Source organism: Mobula birostris, chromosome 7 (assembly GCF_030028105.1).
Source record: "Mobula birostris isolate sMobBir1 chromosome 7, sMobBir1.hap1, whole genome shotgun sequence".
Taxonomy (NCBI): domain Eukaryota; kingdom Metazoa; phylum Chordata; class Chondrichthyes; order Myliobatiformes; family Myliobatidae; genus Mobula; species Mobula birostris.
In genome coordinates, this window is record NC_092376.1 from 184,457,534 (window position 1) to 184,471,884 (window position 14,351).

Below are 14,351 nucleotides of genomic sequence, written 5' to 3' on the forward strand. Positions count from 1 at the left end.
CTCTTTGCCTTCTGTGAGCAAACCATTTCTGGATCCACAAGACAATGTCCCCTTGGATCCTCTGCCTCCTTACTTTCTCAATAAACCTTGCATAGGGTACTTTATCAAATGCCTTGCTGAAATCCATATACACTATATCTACTGCTCTCCCTTCATCAATGTGTTTAGTCACATGCTCAAAAAATTCAGTCAGGCTCGTAAGGCACGACCTGCCTTTGACAAAGTCATGCTGACTGTTCCTATCATATTATGCCTCTCCAAATGTTCATAAATCCTGCCTCTCAGGATCTTCTCCATCAACTTACCAACCACTGAGGTAAAACTCACTGGTCTATAATTTCTTGAGCTATCTCTACTCCCTTTCTTGAATAAGGGAGCAAGATCTGCAACCCTCGATTCCTCTGGAACCTCTCCCGTTCCCATTGATGATGCAAATATCATTGCCAGAGGCTCAGCAATCTCCTTTCTCACCTCCCACAGTAGCCTGGGGTACATCTCATCCGGTCCCGGTGACTTAACCAACTTGATGCTTTCCAAAAGCTCCAGCACATCCTCTTTCTTAATGTCTATATGCTCAAGCTTTTCAAACCGCTGTAAGTCATCTCTACAATCGCCAAGATCCTTTTCCATAGTGATTACTGAAGCAAAGTATTCATTAGGTATCTCTGCTGTCTCCTCCGGTTCCATACGCACTTTTTAATGTCACATTTGTTATTACAAGTGGTCTCGGGCTCAAGTGATTTTGCAAAATTGCAACAATTTTGTTGATCATCTTGCTTGCTTGCTTTTCAGGTGTTACTAAGTTGCGTAAGACTGTACGTTCTAGCACCCACTAAGCTGTGAAGTGTGGAGACTTTCTTGACATCATCCAAATCATGAGCATTATAATACTGTTCAACCTTCTCCATATATGATTCTCAGTCCTCAATAGCAGTATCAAATTCATCGACTTTCCTGACTAAGGCCTTTGTCATGTTATTTTTATTTTTGCTTTGCTAGCCATGCGCCAGTCATTGCGTACTGATACTGTGCACGGTTACTCATGCACCCTTTTCTAACATCCATTACCGCCTTCTCCAGACTGGCTCAGTTCACTCTTTCCTCTCGCTGCCTCCCTTCCTTCCTCTGAATTCTGTTACCTCGTAACTGTCGGAGCAGTTGGTGATATCTGCTGTCATTCAGGTTCCTACTCATTGCCAATTTGCTGTGTCCGTACAACTACATATCAAATAAATAGAGGCACTCACTTCGTGTATTCACTTTGCAGTGAAAGCATCAAATGAATGCACATGTGTAAGTTATCAGTCAACAATTAGTACTTGGGGAGTCATTGCGCTACAAGAAATAGATCCATACATTACTCTCAGTGATCACTCTCACAATGTCTTTGATACCCTACCATCCAGCAAGAGGAACCATAGTATTAGAACAGGAACTGTTGGAACAGGAAAGAGTTTCTTCCTGCATGCCTGTAAGACTACAGAACTCCCTGCCACCACCCAGGTCTCATCTCATATGAAGTACAAGTAGCGCTATGCTGTTTTCTTTTTAACTTGCATCATATATGCAACTTATTCTTTGTTAGTTTATTTCTGGTAGTATTACTTTATGTGTTATGCATGGAAGTTATATGTAGTGTGTTCTGCAATTTGGTCTGGAGATGAATGTTGTTTCATTTGGCTGTATACATTGTATATCGTTGAATGACAATAAACTTGAACTTCTCACTGGTATCTTGATAAGAGCCAATCATGGATCATGAGGTCTACTTGCCAGTTTTGTCACACTTGTATGATAATCACGTGGAACAACTGAGCTGCAGATCACTGCAAAACATACACTCAGTGGATTTTTTGAATAGGGTGCAATGCGCTTGAACGGGGGTGGGTAGTGCATTATCAGCGCCACATTGGGGCATCACAGCAGCGCAGGGTGGGTGGTGTTTTTGATTTTGCTGGCTGCTTTATTGAGGCAGCGAGAAATGTGAACGGTGTCCATAGTGGGGAGACACCTTCCACTTCTCTCTCTAGTTTCTTATGGTCATTTGCAGATCAGGTGCCATACCAAGCTATTATGCGTCCAGACAGAATGCGTTCCATGAGGCATCAATAAAAATAGACTAACAGTCAATAGGGGCATGTTGAATTTCTTTAGCCTCCTGAGGAAGGAGAGTCATTGGTGAGTTTTCTTGGCTGTGAGCTTTATTGTTTGCCTACAATAAATAAAGCTGTCCTTTCATGGAAGTGATGAGAACAAAAGGGAACAGCGGTCACCATCCTATCCCCAGGCCTGTAGGTAACTTCCATCACCCAATGTGGCGCACTCTTCAATCCCCATCCAAGACACCAGGTTGTCCCACAGCCAGGGAAATGAACGTAGTTGTTTAGATTGATGTCCAACATTACATAATGAACAAGATAAAAGAATAATCATAACAGAGGGGTCATTTACAGGTAGATGAGGAAAAAAATGTTCTGAAGACCAATGCATTGATTGAATTTCCCATTGCTGATGTATTGGTTGCAGCAAAATAATGGCAGATGAAATTTTGAAAGAAAAATTTTGTTTTCAATTATTATTTTCTGTGTCGGGTAAACCATGCCATTAAAAAGCTCCAGCTGGCTGCATATTGTGCCGTTGAAATATAGTTGTTGTTTTCTGAAGAGGCAGAAAGAAATGAATGGGTACTAACAGAGGAGTCTAATAAGAATTTTCATGGTAATGGCTAGAGCCGGACTTTCAGTGACCCACAGTGACTGCAGGTCCATACACTGACAATATGGAGAGAAATATACACTCAGTGGCTGCTTTTTTATGTGTGCTCGCTCATCTGTGTGTGGAAGGATGTGTGGTTCCTGTGATTACTTATGTACGTATCTGTACATAGATGTTTGTATGATAGGTTTGTACACATGCTTCAACGTATGAGCTTGTGCGTTCATGTTTAAACATGCGAGTCTGTGTGTGTGTGTGTGTGTGTGTGTGTGTGTGTGTGTGTGTGTGTCTGTGCATGTGTACATGTGCATGAGACAAAGGAAGACACAACATTGTGAACTTTGGGATTGAAACATCATTATAAATACCTTCCATTTATCAGCCTCCGGCTGCAATTGTAATTCAGGGGCTTTAGTTTAAGTAAAACACTTTCTTGAAATGCAATTGTTTAACCCTTCATTCACCAACAAAAAATGTTTTGAACATATTCTAGCTTTGTCTCTATTGAGCTGAAAGACTATTCAGTCTCAGTGGCATTGCATTGAAAAATCAGGTAATAACCGAGAAGGTACCGAAAAGAGATATTTGATTTGATGTAACACACATCACTTGAATTTCCAGCATCTGCAGAATTCCTGTTGTTTTGATTTGATGTATACCATTCAGTTGCATCAACTTCAGTAGCAGATGCACTTGTTAAAAAACACGTTTGAATTAAGCCACCATCTGACTCATCAAGGGACCTGATGCTCAACTAATGTCCTGAAGTTTCTTTGCACTCTTTATTAGGTACACCTGTACACCTGCTCATTAATACAAATTTCTAATCAGTCAATCATGTGGCAGCAACTCAATGCAGAAAATCATGCAGACACCGTCAAGAGGTTCAGTTGTTGTTCAGACCAAATATCAGAATGGGGAACAAATGTCATCTAAGTGTCTTTAACTGTGGAATAATTATTGCTGCCAGACCCGATGGTTTCAGTATCTCAGAAACTGTTTACCTCCTGAGATTTTCATGCATTCAGTCTCTAGAATTAAAAAAAAGGCCCAATAAACAAAAAGAGAGCCTTGTTAATGAGAGAGCCCAGACAGTTGAAACTGACAGGAAAGCGATGGTATCTCAAATAATTACATGTTATAACATAGTGGATAGAAAACTATCTCTGAGCACACAACACGTCAGCCCTTAAAGTGGAATAAAGAAGTTTTTATTTATTTATTGAGATCCAGTGTGGAATGGGCCCTTCCGGCCCTGCGAGCCACATTGCCCAGCAACCCCTGATTTAATCTGAGCCAATTCATGGGACAATTCACAATGACCAAGTAACCTACCGATGTCTTTGGACTTTGGGAGGAAACCAGAGCACCTGGAGGAAACCTATGCTGTCATGTACAAATTCCTTACAGAGAGCGGCGGGAATTGAATCCCATCTATCATGCACACATATATGTGTAATCAGAAATGTGCAGATATACGAAAAACTAATACACATATACTTAAAAATAAGCACTCACAATTAATATTAATGGACTAATTTAAATATAATATAATACTGTATAAAAATAATACAAATAGATTGTTCGCCAAAACAGAGTTTTCTTCAAAAATTATTGAAATGCAGTCTAACTCGAAATGTTGTAATTGAGATTAACTAGTTTTTGTTAGGTGAGAAATGAAGGATCATGGTCAGAACCACAGGCACTTTAACAAAGACGCAAAATTAGATAAGAGATAGAAAACAGATAATTTATCTGATTGGCGATGGGTTAGCACTATTTTTGTTGAAAATAATCTAGTTCAGGAGATAGGCAGCAGAATGTTGAATTTCAGGCAGTACGAAATTTGACACCACAGTAATTAGAAAGCATGATAGTATAGGACATTAGGAGGACTGTGCAAGGTGTTGCACTTCGGTAGGACCAACTAGGGTAGACATTGCACAGTGAATGGTAGGGCACCGAGGAGTGTGGTAGAACAAAGGAATCTGAGAGTACAGCTCCATAATTCATTGAAAGTGGCACCATAGGTAGATAGGGTCATCAAGAAAGCTTTTGGCACAGTGGCCTTCGTAAATCAAAGTATTGAGTACAGGAGATGGGACGTTATGTTGAAGTTATCTAAATCATCGGTGAGGCCTAATTTGGAGTATAGTGCACAGTTTTGGTCACCTACCTACAGGAAATATGTAAAGAAAGTTGAAAGAGTGCAAAGAAAATTTATGAGGATGTTGCTGGGTTAGGAGGACCTGAGTTATAAGGAAAGATTGAATAGGTTCAGACTTTATTCCTTGTAGAAGAATGAGAGGATAGAGTTATACAAAATTATGAAGGGCATAGACAGGGTAAATGCAAGCAAGCTCTTTCTATTGAGATTGTGTGGGACCACAACTAGAGTTCATGGGGTAAGTGTGAAAAGTGTAAAGTTTAAAGGGAGCATGAGGGAAAACTTTTTTCACTCAGAGGGTTGTGAGAAAGTGGAATGAGCTGCCAGCACAAGTGGTACATGCAAGCTGGATTTCAGCATTTAAGAGAAGTTTTGATAAGTACATGGATAGTAGGGGTATGGAGGGTTCTGGTTGATGGGAGTAGGCAGTTTAAATAGATCAGCATGGACTAGATGGGCCAGAGGGCCTATTTCTGGGCTGTACTTTTCTATGACTCTATGACAGTGATATAGACAGATGCAAGTTAGACCATGGAGAGAGTTGTTGGGGCTGAACAGCACAAGAGGGGTTTGAGCACCTTCACATCATCCACAAGACCAGAATTAGGCCATTCTGTCCATTGTGTTTGCTCCGCCGTTCCATCATGGCCAACTTACTACCTCTCTCAAACATATTCTCTTGCCTTCTCTGTATAACCTTTTGACAACCTAACAACCTCTGCTTTAAATCTACCTGATGACTTGACCTCCACAGCCATCGGTGAGTGAATTCTATAGATCCACCACCCTCTCACTAAAGAAGTTCCTCATCTCTGTTCTAAAGGCACACCCTTGTATTCTGAGATTGTGCCCTCTGGTTCTAGATGCCCTACTGTAGAAAACATCCTCTCCACATCCACTCTATCTAGGCCTCATTCTTCCAACCTCCAGCGAATACAGACCCAGAGCCAACAAACACTCCTCACATACTAACCCTTTCATTCCCAGGATCGTTTTTGTGAACTTTCTCTGGATCCTCTCCAATGCCAGCACATCGGTTCTCAGATAAGCGATTCAGTACTCCAAGTGCAGTATGACCAATGTCATATAATGCCTCACCTGCCCTTCCATTGAGGGAAGCGTGCTGCAGGGAATCCTCTAGATTTACTATTGCTATGTCAGTAGAGGAGCTATACAATACTAAGGAAGTGTTGGGGTGCAGCCAAGTTTCCCTGGATCCCATGCCTCTTGATCGTCTGAATGAACCCATCAAGTTTACCTTGTCAAATGCCTTATTATAATCCATATACATCATATCTACTGCTCCATCTTCATCAATATGAACAGAAGAAAAAATGGCTCACCTGAGGACTGGGAGAAATTCAGAGTTCAGCAGAGGAGGACAAAGGGCTTAATTAGGAAGGGGAAAAAAGATTATGAGAGAAAACTGGCAGGGAACATAAAAACTGACTGTAAAAGCTGTTATAGATATGTAAAAAGGAAAAGACTGGTAAAGACAAATGTAGGTCCCCTACAGACAGAAACAGGTGAATTGATTACGGGGAGCAAGGACATGGCAGACCAATTGAATAATTACTTTGGTTCTGTCTTCACTAAGGAGGACATAAATAATCTTCCAGAAATAATAGGGGACAGAGGGTCCAGTGAGATGGAGGAACTGAGCGAAATACATGTTAGTAGGGAAGTGATGTTAGGTAAATTGAAGGGATTAAAGGCAGATAAATCCCCAGGGCCAGATGGTCTGCATCCCAGAGTGCTTAAGGAAGTAGCCCAAGAAATAGTGGATGCATTAGTGATAATTTTTCAAAACTCGTTAGATTCTGGACTAGTTCCAGAGGATTGGAGGGTGGCTAATGTAACCCCACTTTTTAAAAAAGGAGGGAGAGAGAAACTGGGGAATTATAGACCGGTTAGCCTAACGTCGGTGGTGGGGAAACTGCTGGAGTCAGTTATCAAAGATGTGATAACAGCACATTTGGAAAGCGGTGAAATGATCGGACAAAGTCAGCATGGATTTGTGAAAGGAAAATCATGTCTGACGAATCTCATAGAATTTTTTGAGGATGTAACTAGTAGAGTGGATAGGGGAGAACCAGTGGATGTGGTATATTTGGATTTTCAAAAGGCTTTTGACAAGGTCCCACACAGGAGATTAGTGTGCAAACTTAAAGCACACGGTATTGGAGATAAGGTATTGACGTGGATAGAGAATTGGTTAGCAGACAGGAAGCAAAGAGTGGGAATAAACGGGACCTTTTCAGAATGGCAGGCAGTGACTAGTGGGGTACCGCAAGGCTCAGTGCTGGGACCGCAGTTGTTTACAATATATATTAATGACTTGGATGAGGGAATTAAATGCAGCATCTCCAAGTTTGCGGATGACACGAAGCTGGGCGGCAGTGTTAGCTGTGAGGAGGATGCTAAGAGGATGCAGGGTGACTTGGATAGGTTGGGTGAGTGGGCAAATTCATGGCAGATGCAATTTAATGTGGATAAATGTGAAGTTATCCACTTTGGTGGCAAAAATAGGAAAACAGATTATTATCTGAATGCTGACCAATTAGGAAAAGGGGAGGTGCAACGAGACCTGGGTGTCATTATACACCAGTCATTGAAAGTGGGCATGCAGGTACAGCAGGCGGTGAAAAAGGCGAATGGTATGCTGGCATTTATAGCGAGAGGATTCGAGTACAGGAGCAGGGAGGTACTACTGCAGTTGTACAAGGCCTTGGTGAGACCACACCTGGAGTATTGTGTGCAATTTTGGTCCCCTAATCTGAGGAAAGACATCCATGCCATAGAGGGAGTACAAAGAAGATTCACCAGATTGATTCCTGGGATGGCAGGACTTTCATATGAAGAAAGATTGGATGAACTAGGCTTGTACTCATTGGAATTTAGAAGATTGAGGGGGGATCTGATTGAAACGTATAAAATCCTAAAGGGATTGGACAGGCTAGATGCAGGAAGATTGTTCCCGATGTTGGGGAAGTCCAGAACGAGGGGTCACAGTTTAAGGATAAGGGGGAAGCCTTTTAGGACTGAGATTAGGAAAAACTTCTTCACACAGAGAGTGGTGAATCTGTGGAATTCTCTGCCACAGGAAACAGTTGAGGCCAGTTCATTGGCTATATTTAAGAGAGAGTTAGATATGGCCCTTGTGGCTAAAGGGATCAGGGGGTATGGAGGGAAGGCTGGTGCCAGGTTCTGAGTTGGATGATCAGCCATGATCATAATAAATGGCGGTGCAGGCTCGAAGGGCCGAATAGCCTACTCCTGCACCTATTTTCTATGTTTCTATGTTTTAAGAGAAAAGGTGTATCTCAGTACCTGTGACAATAATGAGCAAATGCCAATACCAATCAATAGGATATGAATCTTCAAAATTCTCAGAACTGAAGATGTGGAGTGGCTGATGTAATGGGTAGACATATGACAGATGAAACCCAGGGGGAAGAACAACAGGATTTTATTCTTCAGTAGGAAGGCTAAAGAGAGGCAATATAAACTGAAGACCATAATTTTGAGAGGGATTCAGGTTAAGAGAGACACAGCAAAATATGTGCATTCAAGAACACTTAACAACACACATTCTCAGTATTATTTTATTTGCATAGTTTGTCTTCTTTGCACATTGGTGTTTGTCAGTCTTTGTTTATGAACAGTTTTTCATAAAATTCTATTGCATTTCTTTTTTTGTAAAGTAAGCAAATCCAAAGCTGTATATGGTAGCGTATACTTACTTTGATAATAAATTTACTTTGAACTTTGAACTTTTTTTGATCATTGAAAGCTGCATAGCCACTTGATAAAGTGATTAATGGAGTATGTTGACTCCTAGACTTCATAAACAAAGCTGCAGAATACAGTTTTAAAGAAATAATGATGAACCTTTGAGCTGCTACACTTTAGAAAAGACGAGAATGGTGCAGAATAAATTTAGTAAAATGATTTCACACATAAATTGACTTTATCTGTGAAATTATTTTAGTCAGTTTATTCTCCATACTTGGAATACTGTGTTTAGTTCTAGTTGCTTCATGATGTAAAGAATACAGAAGCTAATTGAGGGTGCAGAGAAGAGTTACCAGAATTGCTGTCTGATTTTTCAGAGTATGTCTATTGAGGATAAACTGAGTGAGCTAAGGCTTTTTTCTTTGGAGCAAAGAAAGATGAGAGGTGATGATAGAAGTGTAGAAGATGGCAAGAGGCATTGATCAATTAACATAGAAACATAGAAATCTACAGCACATTACAGGACCTTTGCAGCGCAATGTTGCGCCGACCATGTAATCTACTCTAGAAGCTGCCCAGAATTTCCCTACCGTATAGCCCTCTATTTTTCTAAACTCCATGTATTATCTGAATCTCTTAAAGGACCCTATTGCATCCACATCTACCACTTTTGCTGGTAGTGCACTCCATGAACCCACCATCTCTGTGTGTGAAAACCTTACCTCTGACATCCCCTTTATACCTACTTCCAAGCACCTTAAAACTATACCCTCTTGTGTTAGCCATTTCAGCCCTGGGAAAAAACCTCTGGCTATCCACACGATCAATGCCTCTCATCATCTTATACACCTCTATCAGGTCACCTCTCATCCTCCATCACTCCAAGGAGAAAAGGCCAAGCTCACTCAGCCTGTTCTCATAAGGCATGCTCTCCAGTCCAGATAATATCCTTGTAAATCCCTTCTGCACTCTCTCTATAGTTATAGAGATACAAAATACCTGAAAAACATGGCAGGTTCAACATTCAGTCTAACAAAGGAAATTGTCCATTCAAATATTCAGTCTGTCAGGAGGTTTGTGAGGGCACTGTGCTGCAACAGATGAAAATTATGAAATCTAAGTAGAGGAGCTGTCTTACCAACAGACACCTCACAGACTGTGTCAGACTGGCTGCCTGTAGTTATGAGCCAAATTTCAGGGAACTAGCAGAAAGCATTCAGCCCCAGTCATCACACTGAATGCAACAGTCAATTTTTATTCATTTGTTTTTCATGTTGAAATAAAAATAAATAATGAAACATAGAATAAAAGGTGTTGTAATGTGAGCATTATAAAAATAAGTAAACACAAAATACTCTGCAGATGCTGGGGTCAAAACAACACTCACAACATGCTGGAAGAACTCAGCAGGTCAGGCAGCATCCATGGAAACGATCAGTCAAAGTTTCAGGCCGGAACCCTTCATCAGGACTGAAGAGGGAAGGGGCAGAGGCCCTATAAAGAAGGTAGGGGAAGGTGGGAAGGAGAAGGTTTGTAAGTTCCAGGTGAAAGACCAGTAAGGGGAAAGATAAAGGGGTGGGGGAGGGGAAGCAGGGTGGGGATAGGCAGGAAAGGTGAGGAAGGAATAGGGGAAAGCACAATGGGTAGTAGAAGGAGTAGAAACTAGGGGAGGGGGCGGAGTGAAACTGGAATAGGGGAAGGGAGGGGAAGGGAATTACCGGAAGTTGGAGAATTCAATGTTTATACCAAGGGCTGGGGACTACCTAGACGGTATATGAGGTGTTGCTCCTCCAACCTGAGTTTAGCCTCATCATGGCAGTAGAGGAGGCCATGTATGGACATGTCTGAATGGGAATGTGAAGCAGAGTTGAAGTGGGTGGCAACTGGGAGATCCTGTCTGATGTGACGGATGGAGTGGAGGTACTCGACGAAGCAGTACCCCAGTCTGTGTCGGGTTTCACCGATGTAGAGGAGGCTGCACCGGGAGCACCGGATGCAATAGATGACCTCAACAGACTCACAAGTGAAGTATTGCCTCACCTGGAAGGACTGATTGGGGCCCTGAATGGTGGCAAGAGAGGAGGTGTAGGGACAGGTGTAGCACTTACGCTTACAGGGATAAGTGCCGGGTGGGGGATCCGTGGAGAGGGACATGTGGACCAGGGAGTTGCGGAGGGAACGATCCCTGTGGAAAGTGGAGGGGGTGGAGAGGGAAAGGTGTGCTTAGTGGTGGGGTCCTGTTGAAGGTGGCGGAAGTTGCGGAGGATAATGTGCTGGATCCGGAGACTGGTGGGGTGGCAGGTGAGGACAAGGGGAACTCTGTCCCTGTTGTGGTGGTGGGAGGATGAGGTGAGGGCTAAAGTGCAGGAAATGGAGGAGATGCGGGTAAGGGCATCATTGATGATGGCAGAAGGGAAACCACGATCCTTAAAGAAGGAGGACATTTGAGATGTCCTGGAACAGAACGCCTCATCCTGGGAGCAGATGTGGCAGAGATAAGTAATACTAATTAAGATAATGGTCATATAGCAGTACTCCCACTATGGAAAGCTGTTTGTAAGGAGAGGTTGTTTCCGGGTTGCGGGATGTTACTTCCGGTCTTTTCTGCCCGGTGTGCATGCGTGTGACTAAACGATTTAGTAGGTCGATCTTGCCCTTCACTAAGGCTGAGATAGGGGATGTTGGGCTTAAAAAGGGTGGCGACCACTATTCTATAGTATCCACATCCTTCTTGCAATGAGATGACCAGAACTGAAGACAATACTCCAAGTAGGGTCCAACAAAGGTCTTAGTTAGACAGCCAGAAATTTTTTCCAGGGTGAAAATGGCTAGTAAGAGCAAGCATAATTTTAAAGTGATTGGAGGAAAGTTTGGGGAGAATGGCAGAGGTAGGTTTTTCACACATTGAGTGCTATATGCCTGAACATGGCGCCAGGTAGATACAGATACATTAGGGACATTTAAAAGACTCTTAGCTAGGCACGAGGATGATAGAAAAATGGAGGGCTAGGTGGGAGGGAAGGGTTAGATTGATGCTAGAGTAGATTCAGAAGTTGACACAGCATCATGGACTGGAGAACATCTACTGGCCCATCTGAACTATAATATTCTATGTTCTACTTATGTGGATTGACAGGAGAGGCTCAATTTATTGCTACAGGAATAGAGGAGGTTGAAACAGATTAGTCTGAGACACTTACTGTGTTTCAGTTCGATCCTTCTCAACCTTCTCTTTTCCGGGGAAATATTGCTTAATCCCATGAATGTCGAGGCAGAGAAGGAATGCCGGGGGTGGAGGGTTTGGTGTGGGTACAGACACATGCAATCCTGAGACACAAGGCAAGGTCATTTGATTTCTAACAAATGGTTTACTGATCATTACAGAATGTCTCTCTGGTGCTTCCTGCTCCCACCCATCTTCCTTCCTCTCTTCCCATCCGTGATTCCCGTCTCCCTGCCCCCTTCTCACTTTTGTCCACAATAGAGACCCATATCAGAATCAGGTTTATCATTACTCACAAATGTCATGACATTTATTTGTTTCTTTTTTTTTGCACCATCGTACAATGCGAAGCATAAAATTACCACAGTACAGAAGTGCTGGAAGTGCAAGAAAATACTTAAGAAAGAAATCAGGAGGGCAAGAAGAAGACATGAGGTTGCCTTGGCAGTCAAAGTGAAGGATAATCCAAAGAGCTTTTACAAGTATATTAAGAGCAAAAGGATTGCAAGGGATAAAATTGGTCCTCTTGAAGATCAGAGTGGTCGACTTTGTGCAGGAACCAAAGGAAATGGGGGAGATCTTAAATAGGTTTTTTGCGTCTGTGTTTACTAAGGAAGCTGGCATGAAATCTATGGAATTGAGGGAATCAAGTAGTGAGACCATGGAAACTGTACAGATTGAAAAGGAGGAGGTGCTTGCTGTCTTGAGGAAAATTAAAGTGGATAAATCCCCAGGACCTGACAGAGTGTTCCCTCGGACCTTGAAGGAGACTAGTGTTGAAATTGCGGGGTCCCTGGCAGAAATATTTAAAATGTCGCTGTCTACGGGTGAAGTGCTGGAGGATTGGAGAGTGGCTCATGTTGTTCCGTTGTTTAAAAAAGGATCGAAAAGTAATCCGGGAGATTATAGGCCGGTGAGTTTAACGTCAGTAGTAGGTAAGTTATTGGAGGGAGTACTAAGAGACAGAATCTACAAGCATTTGGATAGACAGGGGCTTATTAGGGAGAGTCAACATGGCTTTGTGCGTGGTAGGTCATGTTTGACCAATCTGTTGGAGTTTTTCGAGGAGGTTACCAGGAAAGTGGATGAAGGGAAGGCAGTGGATGTTGTCTACATGGACATCAGTAGGCCTTTGACAAGGTCCCGCATGGGAGGTTAGTTAGGAAAATTCAGTCGCTAGGTATACATGGAGAGGTGGTAAATTGGATTAGACATTGGTTTGATGGAAGAAGCCAGAGAGTGGTGGTAGAGAATTGCTTCTCTGAGTGGAGGCCTGTGACTAGTGGTGTGCCACAGGGATCAGTGCTGGGTCCATTGTTATTTGTCATCTATATCAATGATCTGGATGATAATGTGGTAAATTGGATCAGCAAGTTTGCTGATGATACAAAGATTGGAGGTGTAGTAGACAATGAGGAAGCTTTTCAGAGTCTGCAGAGGGACTTGGACCAGCTGGAAAAATGGGCTGAAAAATGGCAGATGGAGTTTAATACTGACAAGTGTGAGGTATTGCATGTTAGAAGGACAAACCAACGTAGAACATGCAGGGTTAATGGTAAGGCACTGAGGAGTGCAGTGGAACAGAGGGATCTGGGAATACAGATACAAAATTCCCTAAAAGTGTCGTCTCAGGTAGATAGGGTCGTAAAGAGAGCTTTTGGTACATTGGCATTTATTAATCGAAGTATTGAGTATAAGAGCTGGAATGTTATGATGAGGTTGTATAAGGCATTGGTGAGGCCGAATCTGGAGTATTGTGTTCAGTTTTGGTCACCAAATTACAGGAAGGATATAAATAAGGTTGAAAGAGTGCAGAGAAGGTTTACAAGGATGTTGCTGGGATTTGAGAAACTCAGTTACAGAGAAAGGTTGAATAGGTTAGGGCTTTATTCCCTGGAGCGTAGAAGAATGAGGGGAGATTTGATAGAGGTATATAAAATTATGATGGGTATAGATAGAGTGAATGCAAGCAGGCTTTTCCACTGAGGCAAGGGGAGAAAAAAACCAGAGGACATGGGTTAAGGGTGAGGGGGGAAAAGTTTAAAGGGAACATTAGGGGGGGGCTTCTTCACACAGAGAGTGATGGGAGTATGGAATGAGCTGCCAGACGAGGTGATAAATGCGGGTTCTTTTTTAACATTTAAGAATAAATTGGACAGATACATGGATGGGACGTGTATGGAGGGATATGGTCTGTGTGCAGGTCAGTGGGACTAGGCAGAAAATGGTTCGGCACAGCCAAGAAGGTCCAAAGGGCCTGTTTCTGTGCTGTAGTTTCTATGGTTTCTATGGTTCTATGGTACTGTGCAGAACTTCTAGGCACCTTAGCAATATGTATGCCTCTGAGTTTTGCACAATACAGTACAGTATTTGTAAAGGAAAGGAGTAACAGGTTAAAGGGAAAAAGGCAGGGGAGACGTATCAGCTGGATAGAGTCTGATGAACTTGAAGCAGAAAGCCTCCTTCTATGCCGTAACTTTCCGGTGATTGTTCTGATTTCTGGTAGCTGTG